A 9,718-nucleotide genomic window follows, 5' to 3' on the forward strand; every position below is an offset into this window, starting at 1 on the left:
CTCTTAAGCGGTTTCCAAAGACAGATTGAATTGAAATCGGGATAAGCAAGTAGTGTTTTCAAAGCATGATTTGAATGCTTTTTTCCAATGTCGCTGCTCTGCAATTAGTTTTTCTTGGTCCAAGTTGCACATTTCCAATTCCTTAGCCTTGATTTAACTTGACCAACTCTTCTACTACTACTACTACTACTACTACTACTACTACTACTCTTATTCACCGCTATATGGGAGGCATTGCACTGTATTCAATGTGTCCGTAAAATAACGATCTATCTTGGCCTTTGCTGTTTGGTAGGTATAGGTGTGACAAGCTGCAGTAATGTGTTTGGCTTTGGATAGCTACATTTCTGCACACCCACCTGCTACAAGGCCTGCAGCCCCTTCGCCTCAGAACTTCCCCAGTCTTAATTCAAGCATTCAATTCCTACCACATCCCTCATGCAATGATATGTCGCTTCATTTTTGAAACATTGTCCCCCTCTTGTGGCCTTCCAACTTTGAAATTTACTGTTCAATTTTGAATTAATTCATATATGAATAAAATGGAAAAGCAACGATTTATCTGGCGAGTTATTTGAATGTTCTGCCTACGTCCACCTGTCTGACAGACGGACGGTATTCTAGTGGCTTGTAGCAGCAGCAGCAGCAGCAGCAGCAGCAGCAGCTAGGTGCGCTGCTTGCCTGCAGTAAATAGGATGTGTCCATCCATGGAACACTGTGATAGGAATCATGCCATTCATAGCACACAATGCTTGGATGTGTTCGACCACGTGTCACAATGGGACCACGTGTCACAATGGGCAGCCCACAGTCTGTAGCAGCTGCGCAGTAGTATTCAGCTTCAGTCTGCTGAGTGAGCCTGAGCAGACAGGTGGGCCATGCTCGCCTCCTGGTTACAATATCTGGCACCAGGAGAGTTAGGCCACGTTCACACGCTGCGGATTCCGCTGCGGATTAATCCGCACGGATTTTGCAAAAACCGCAGATAATCCGCAAGTCCAAAGACCTGTGGATTATCTGCGGTTTTGCCTGCGGTTTGGTCCTGCGGATTCACTATCTCCACAATGGTGGAGATAGGAACCCGCAGCGTTTTCCGCAGAAAGAATTGACATGCAATTCTTTCTGCGGATTCAAAACCGCAGCAAATCCGCGCGGTTTTTTCCGCAGCGTCGGCACAGCGTTTTTTTTTCCCCATTCAAATGAATAGTACTGTACACCGCAGCTAAAACTGCTGCGTGTCCGCAGCGGCCATCCACAGCGTGTGCACACAGCCTTAAAGCAAGACCTTTCATTTAGGGAGGGTAGTAGAGGGGGCGGTGTAGGAGCAGTGCTCCTCTGGCCTCTTTCCTAGTACTGAAGCGCGTTTGACCGTGAGGGGAGGGTGGCCTAACAAAAAAGGGGTTGGCCTATGCAAATTAAAAGCGCGTGGAGTGGAATCCTGGGGGAAAAAAAAAAAAAAAAAAATCAGCCGCCTGCGCTTTTGTTATGCGCCCAGACTTGGTTTGAATGTCTTCCTCAGGGTGGTGTCTGTGTCATTCTCCACAATGGGTGCCTGTCTTAAGCCCTGTGGCCTTGCAAGCGGCAAACCATTTCTGGTTATCGCTTCTCGGCCTTTTGGCTAAGATCTGTAATGGATCCTGTCAATTGGCCAAGGTGATCTGGGTGGACCTCATACACTCGGCCTTTTGGACTTTGGTCTGATTGTTGTTATTGGGTGCAGAGTAAGCCTGAATTACCTTTTTTTCCTGGATATCGTGTTTCGAGGTCCGTGGAGTGGTGGTCGTTGGACGGTGGAAAGCGGAATCTGGGAGGAACTGCGATCAATTTGCGTATTTTCCTTTTGGCATCGTTGAGAAGGAGAAGAATCATGGAGGAAAGGAGGAACTTTGGAGGAAGGAGGGAAAACCAGGAGAGCAACCCGAATGACTATTTTTCGGAACATTATGCGCTGAAGGATACCATCAGGTTCGTGGTTAGTCCTGCTTTTCGGCAGGTGAAGGACTCTCAGTATATTTTTTAAGTTGTGTGCAAGCTCTTGGAGATAGAGAAAGAGCAGCTATTTTGTTTTCAATCCTTTTTTACACGAGGAATGTATGATGTTACACTATACAGTTCCTCACAATGTGAAAAGGCCTTCTTTCTCTATGGAGCTAATAGAGAAAAGGAGGAACTGGAGGGAGTGAGGGTGATCCCCTCTTTCCAGTTAACAATGAAACTGTTGACCATTCATGTTTTTAATCCTTTTGTCACAGACTCTGAGATAGAAACTTACCTTGAGAGATATTGTGAAAAGGTTATCCCTAGAAAACGTGTGGAAACAAGTTTCGGAGTTTGGAATGGGAAACGAGTGTACCTGGTGCAATTTAGGAGAGACTTGGACGAGGAGGGCGGGGTGAGCAGACCGCCGCAACAAGTCTACATTAATCATAGTCGTGGATACTTGTTTTTTCAAGGGATGCCGGATTATTGCCGCAGGTGCAAGAAGTATGGACATCGAGATGAGCAATGTAAAAAATGCCATAGTTGCGTCGGAGCTACGCATCAGGCAAGTGAGTGTCCAAAAAATAAAAGGGACGAAGAAAGGATGGACACATTGTCAGAAGAAAAACAGCAAGAAACTAATGATGATGTGTAAGTAGGAATGGCTGCAGAGGAAGGAGAAGAAAATGAGGGAAGTGAAAATAGAGAAAAGGAGGAGACAGAGAGGAAGAAGAAGAGGAAAAAGGAAGAGAAGATGATGGAAGCATTGAAGAAGAAAGAGGAAAGGGTGAGGAAGGCACAGGAAGAAGAGGAGAGGAAGATGCAAGAGAGAAAAATGAGGAGGGAACAGGAACAACAAAGGAGAGAAATAGGAAAGGAAGGGGAAAAGGAACAGAAGAAGGAAGAGAAGAAAGAAGAATGGAAGACAGAAGAACTGGAGAAAGAGGAAAAGGAAACGGAAGGGCAGAAAGAAACGGTAATAAAGACGTTGAGGCAAGTGGCGAGGAGAAATATTCCATCTAGTAAAGGAAGTAATATAGGGGGTGTAGGGGAGAGGAAGGAAGGAAAAAGTGATACCCCTACAATGGTGGAGCCCACTCCATCTAGTTCCCTGTCACAAAGTTTACCATGTGCACAAGAGGAAATGGACTGCTCAGGGAAGTCCCTGAAAAGAAGTGTTGGGAAAAATGAGGAAGGTGAGGGTTTTCCTTGTGGTGGGAAAGCGATGGAAGCAACGGAAATACTGGGGGTTATTTCAGAGTCAGACACGTCAGATTTGGAGATGGGACCATCCTCTCCAGAGCAAAAAAATGAGGGCAGGGGGAGTTGCCCTAAAATAAATGGTGATAAATGATCCGCTTAATGTCCCTGAATGTTCAGGGGTTTAATGATTTGTATAAGAGAACAGCCTTTTATGATTATTTAAATAATGAAAACGTTGACTTTATTTTTTTACAAGAATGTAATTTAACCAAAAAATTAAGTTATGAGTATCTACAGGGGATATGGAAGGGGAATTTTTGTTTTTCTGGTGGGAATGAGTCAAAAAGTGATGGGGTGGGCTTTTTGTGTTCAAAAGACTGGGAAATCATAAGTTATGAAGAAATATACCCTGGGAGAATATTAAGAGTGGATGTGGAGAAAGATGGGAAAAAAGTGAGGTGTTTTAATGTGTATGCAAATACAGAGAAAGCCTTGAGATTGCATCTGTTTGAATTGTTGAGTTTGTTTCTACCTGGAGTAGGTCCATTAATTTTAGGTGGGGATTTTAACTGCCACTTGAAAAGTGTAAAAGATGGTTCAGCCTCATGTCTTAGGAGTGTTTTAGCGGCTTTTAATCTTAAAGATGCATGGTTCTTAGGTGGACAAAAAAAGGAACATGAAATCACCTGGGTAGGGAGGGGTTTGTCTTCCAGAATAGATTATTTTTTTATATCCCAATCACTAACATGTTCAGTTTTTAAAACGTATGCGACACCTTTCTCGGACCATAAAATAATAGAATGTACAGTAGTGATGGAGTTAGGTGAGGAAAAAAGGCCTTCACATTGGAAACTAAATGTATCACTTCTACAAGATGAGGATGTTATGGAAGGTTTCAAAAAAGTATATGCAAAATTAAAACGCCAAAAACTGGGCTTTCAGTCTATTTTTAAATGGTGGGATTTTGTGAAGGTGGAGGTAAAGAAATTTTTTTTAAGAGAGGGAAAAAGGAAAGCTGCTGCAAAACGTCGGTTTTATAGTGATCTTAATGCCAGTCTTCAATGTTTTTATCATCTCATGGATAATGGATGCAATATGGATGAGGAGATCAGAACAACAAAAGAGAAGATCCAAAAATGCCTGAAAGAAAAAGGTAAAGAAATTATTTTTAATTCACGTGTTAAAGTTTTAGATGAGGATGAGAAATGTACAAAATTCTTTTTTAAGAAAATGTGTGACAAAAAGGATTTTATAAAGATTTTGGAAGGGGAAAGAAGTTTGGAGGGAAAGAAGAAAAAAGCGATGGAGTTTTACGATAACTTATTTTCGGTTAAAAACATAGATATATCACTAAAAGGGCATTTTTTGGAAGGATTGGGAAAGTTTTTTGATACAGATGATAAGTCATGGTTATTAGAGAATTTTTCGAAAGAAGAAGTTTTTAAACGATCAATTCATTACAAAATGGTAAAACACCGGGGGCGGATGGACTACCGATTGAATTTTACAAGTGTCTGTGGGGGATCTTGGGTGATGATTTTTATGAAGTTGTTGTGGAAGCAGAGGCATCTGTTAGTGTCCCAGAGTCTTGGTGGGAGGGTCTGATTGTTTTACTTTTTAAGAAAGGGAATAAAATAGAAATTAAGAACTGGAGACCAATTACACTTTTAAATACCGATTATAAAATATACGCAAAATTACTGGCCAACAGGCTGAAGAAGGTGATTTGTTCGGTAATAGACATGGATCAGACGTGTGCAGTGCCGAATAGGAGAATCAGTGACTCGCTGATTTTAATCAGGGACATCTTATGGGATGTTTCAGACAGAAAGCAGAAACTTGCATTGATAACTTTAGATTTTGAAAAAGCGTACGACAGAGTTGCTCATGATTTTTTATTTGCAGTTTTAGAAAAGATGGGATGCCCGGATGTTTTTAGTAAACGTATTAAATCCTTATATAGATCGTGTTTTAGCAAAATTTCTATCAATGGTTTTTTATCTGAGAAAGTGGGAATAAATTGTGGTGTTAAACAGGGGTGTCCTTTATCCCCTATTTTATTTATTTGTGCAATCGAGCCACTTTTAGCAGCTCTAAGGAGAGATAAGGTGATCAGCGGCTTCTTTATCCCGGGGAGTTGCAATGAACAAGTAAAAGTGGTGGCATATATGGATGATGTGACAGTGTTGGTGAAAGACACCAGAAGTATGAATAGAGCCATAAGAACGGTGGAGTGGTTTGGGGGAGCATCAGGTTTTAAAATTAATATGGAGAAATCTGGTATTTTAACTATTGGTGATTTTATTTTAAATTCAGAGTGTAAACTGGGAAAAGCCAATGAAGTTAAAATCTTAGGTATTTACTTCTCTGAATCAGGAGGTAATGTGAAAAATTGGGAGTCTCTGTTGGAAAGAGTAAAAAAAAGATTTGTTTTTGGCAGATGAGAGAGCTAACCATGGAAGGAAAAATCTTAATTATAAAACAAGTCCTACTTCCAATGTTTTTATATGTGGCAATAGTTTTTTTTCCTTCAAATAATATGATGAAGAAGATTATTAAGGTATGTTTTAATTTTTTTGTGGAATTCCAAAATGGAGAGAGTAAAGAGAGAGGAGATGTATAAGCCGAAGAACAAAGGTGGGAAAGGGTTTCCAGATATTAGGGCCTTTTTATATTCAAAATATATGGCTAACTGTGTAAGCACTTTGCTTGGATCAGATTCAAAGCTGAAACAATTCTCTATATATAACATAGGTTTTTATATTAGAAATTATAAATGGTTGGTGATGGTTCTAAATAGGCCCTACAGTTTTTTGCCCCCAGAAAATTACATTGTTTTGGAAAAAATTTTAAGAGATTTCAAATTAAAAACAGTCGAGTTAAATGTTCTTAAATGCCATAAGAAAATCCTAAAAATTCTGGAAGACAGAATAGGCACTAGCCCTGTGGAACGTTTTTCGTGGAAAATTGTAGAAGAAGTTTGGAAAAATGTAAATTTTAGCTTTTTATCTAATGAACACAGAGATCTACTGTGGTGTATTGTGAAAGATTGTCTGCCAACTCGTGAGTTCCAATATAGGAGAGGTTTGGTGAGATTTGAAGTGTGTCCAAGGTCTAGGTGTGGTGACAGTGAAACACCCATGCATGTGTTCTGGAATTGCAAGTTTGCACAGGTAGTGTGGCGGAATGTGTGTTCTTTGGTGAAGGCTGTAAGTGATGTTAATTTTTTAGATTTTAATAGAATTTTTTATGGGATGGGCATAAAAAAAGAAGATTTTAAAAAGGTATGGGTAATTATAACATGTGTGAAAATGGCGTTATGGAAAGCAAGAAATATTCTGATATTTAAGCATAAGGAGATAACAATTGACCAATGTATCAAACTCTTTTTAAGTTATTTGTATGTGTATTTTTGGAAGGATAAAATGTTATTTGGTATGGAGAAAGCAAGTGAAATATGGAAACAGTCTGAATGGAATGTACTTACTGTGTAAACTTTGTCTTGATAAAAGCTGTTGCAGAGATATTGAAAAAAAAAAAAAAAAAAAAAAATATATATATTTATGTATACATATATATACATATATATGACAAATGGAAAGTTTTAAAGGAAACGAGGCAATGGGAACAAAAAATGTAACAGCCTACATGATTAGAAATACACAATGATGGATTTGGGTCTTTTATTCTTCTTTATGGAATCTGAGACTTTGTAATCTGAGTGGGAAAAAAAAAAAAAAAAATCTGTTCTTATCAGTTTAATATCTGATACGTCCCCTATCTGGGGACCATATATTAAATGGATTTTTAGAACAGGGAGATGGAAAAAGAGCTTGCTCACTTCACTCCACGTATCAGCCCAGTATGGCAGTTTCTCTGGGAATGGTGCACTCACTCTCTTAAGCGGTTTCCAAAGACAGATTGAATTGAAATCGGGATAAGCAAGTAGTGTTTTCAAAGCATGATTTGAATGCTTTTTTCAAATGTCGCTGCTCTGCAATTAGTTTTTCTTGGTCCAAGTTGCATATTTCTGATTCCTTAGCCTTGATTTAACTTGACCAACTCTTCTACTACTACTACTACTACTACTACTCTTATTCACCGCTATATGGGAGGCATTGCACTGTATTCAATGTGTCCGTAAAATAACGATCTATCTTGGCCTTTGCTGCTTGGTAGGTATAGGTGTGACAAGCTGCAGTAATGTGTTTGGCTTTGGATAGCTACATTTCTGCACACCCACCTGCTACAAGGCCTGCAGCCCCTTCGCCTCAGTACTTCCCCAGTCTTAATTCAAGCATTCAATTCCTACCACATCCCTCATGCAATGATATGTCGCTTCATTTTTGAAACATTGTCCCCCTCTTGTGGCCTTCCAACTTTAAAATTTACTGTTCAATTTTGAATTAATTCATATATGAATTAAATGGAAAAGCAACGATTTATCTGGCGAGTTATTTGAATGTTCGGCCTACGTCCACCTGTCTGACAGACGGACGGTATTCTAGTGGCTTGTAGCAGCAGCAGCAGCAGCAGCAGCAGCAGCTAGGTGCGCTGCTTGCCTGCAGTAAATAGGATGTGTCCATCCATGGAACACTGTGATAGGAATCATGCCATTCATAGCACACAATGCTTGGATGTGTTCGACCACGTGTCACAATGTGACCACGTGTCACAATGGGCAGCCCACAGTCTGTAGCAGCTGCGCAGTAGTATTCAGCTTCAGTCTGCTGAGTGAGCCTGAGCAGACAGGTGGGCCATGCTCGCCTCCTGGTTACAATATCTGGCACCAGGAGAGTTAGGCCACGTTCACACGCTGCGGATTCCGCTGCGGATTAATCCGCACGGATTTAGCAAAAACCGCAGATAATCCGCAGGTCCAAAGACCTGTGGATTATCTGCGGTTTTGCCTGCGGATTCACTATCTCCACAATGGTGGAGATAGGAACCCGCAGCGTTTTCCGCAGAAAGAATTGACATGCAATTCTTTCTGCGGATTCAAAACCGCAGCAAATCCGCGCGGTTTTTTCCGCAGCGTCGGCACAGCGTTTTTTTTTTCCCCATTCAAATGAATGGTACTGTACACCGCAGCTAAAACTGCTGCGTGTCCGCAGCGGCCATCCACAGCGTGTGCACACAGCCTTAAAGCAAGACCTTTCATTTAGGGAGGGTAGTAGAGGGGGCGGTGTAGGAGCAGTGCTCCTCTGGCCTCTTTCCTAGTACTGAAGCGCGTTTGACCGTGAGGGGAGGGTGGCCTAACAAAAAAGGGGTTGGCCTATGCAAATTAAAAGCACGTGGAGTGGAATCCTGGGAAAAAAAAAAAAAAAAAATCAGCCGCCTGCGCTTTTGTTATGCGCCCAGACTTGGTTTGAATGTCTTCCTCAGGGTGGTGTCTGTGTCATTCTCCACAATGGGTGCCTGTCTTAAGCCCTGTGGCCTTGCAAGCGGCAAACCATTTCTGGTTATCGCTTCTCGGCCTTTTGGCTGCGATCTTGTGTCGCAGTCAGAGGGTGCGAGTTTTCCTGGAGTGATCCAGGGGTTTTTTGGCAGCGTGCTGCTGAATTTCTACTGCGGTACCCGTATCGGTAGTCTGGACTGAGGATGTTCATCAAGAATACCATCCGTGTGGTGGTGGAAGGCGGTGAGAAGAACAATGTTGTGTTCGTCGTTCGTGACCTGCTGGAGGGAAAGGCTGGAGCCCATCGGGAGGATATCTACAGCGTCAATGAGTTCCGGAGTCAAGGTACTTATGACGTCACCTTTGTGAATGAGGGATGCTGTTTGACTGTCTTTGAATGGCTCAGGAGTCATGATGGTGATCCATGCCTGGAGGGAGTGCAGGTGGAGCCCCTGTTTGGGCTCATGGAAAAAGTGGTGACTGTGACAGTGTATAACCCCTACACAGAAGTAGGACTACTGGAGCAGTTCCTGGCACGATATTGCGAGCAGGTGAAGGGAGGGGAGAAGCAGAGAAATGTCTTGGGCATCTTCAACTGCAAGTAAGTGTTTCGGGTGAAATTGAAGAAAGACCCAAGTTGTTTGGGAGGTTTCACCCACCCCCCAGCGAACTTTTCAGTGGCGGGCCATAGGGGCTTCCTGTCATACCAAGGGCAACCCCTATACTGCAGGAAGTGCTTTGAGTTCGGGCACTTGCAGAGTATGTGCTATAAAGATCTTGTTTGCCGCAATTGTAAACAGGAGGGTCATGTGGCGGCTAGGTGCCCAATGCCACGTGAGTGTGACGGATGTGGCAGTGCAGAGCATCTGTATAAGGACTGTCCATATGGTAGGCCAAGGAGGCCAACTAGGGAGGAGGAGGAAAGGAAAAAGCGTGAGGAGGAGAGGAGGAGGGAGGAGGAAAAGAAGAGAGAGGAGGAGGTTAAGCGGGAGAAGGAGAGGAAGGAAGGCGAGACTGCTGCGCTGCAAAGCGCTGTGATGACTCCACTCTCTGCTACTGAGAGACGGAGGGAGAAGCGGCAGGAGGATAAAAAGCGTCAGGAGGAAAAGGAGGACAAAGAATTTTGGAAGGCCGCAA

The 9,718-nt window shown here is 42.3% G+C and overlaps 1 pseudogene; it reads left to right on the forward strand.

Moving 5' to 3' along the window:
• The first annotated feature begins 6,868 nt into the window (after positions 1–6,868).
• Positions 6,869–7,079, forward strand: LOC141094962 (U2 spliceosomal RNA; annotated as a pseudogene).
• The last annotated feature ends 2,639 nt before the right edge of the window (positions 7,080–9,718 follow it).

Source organism: Dendrobates tinctorius, unplaced genomic scaffold (genome assembly GCF_039654945.1).
Source record: "Dendrobates tinctorius isolate UK_male_01 unplaced genomic scaffold, ASM3965494v1 ptg000065l, whole genome shotgun sequence".
NCBI classification, from domain to species: domain Eukaryota; kingdom Metazoa; phylum Chordata; class Amphibia; order Anura; family Dendrobatidae; genus Dendrobates; species Dendrobates tinctorius.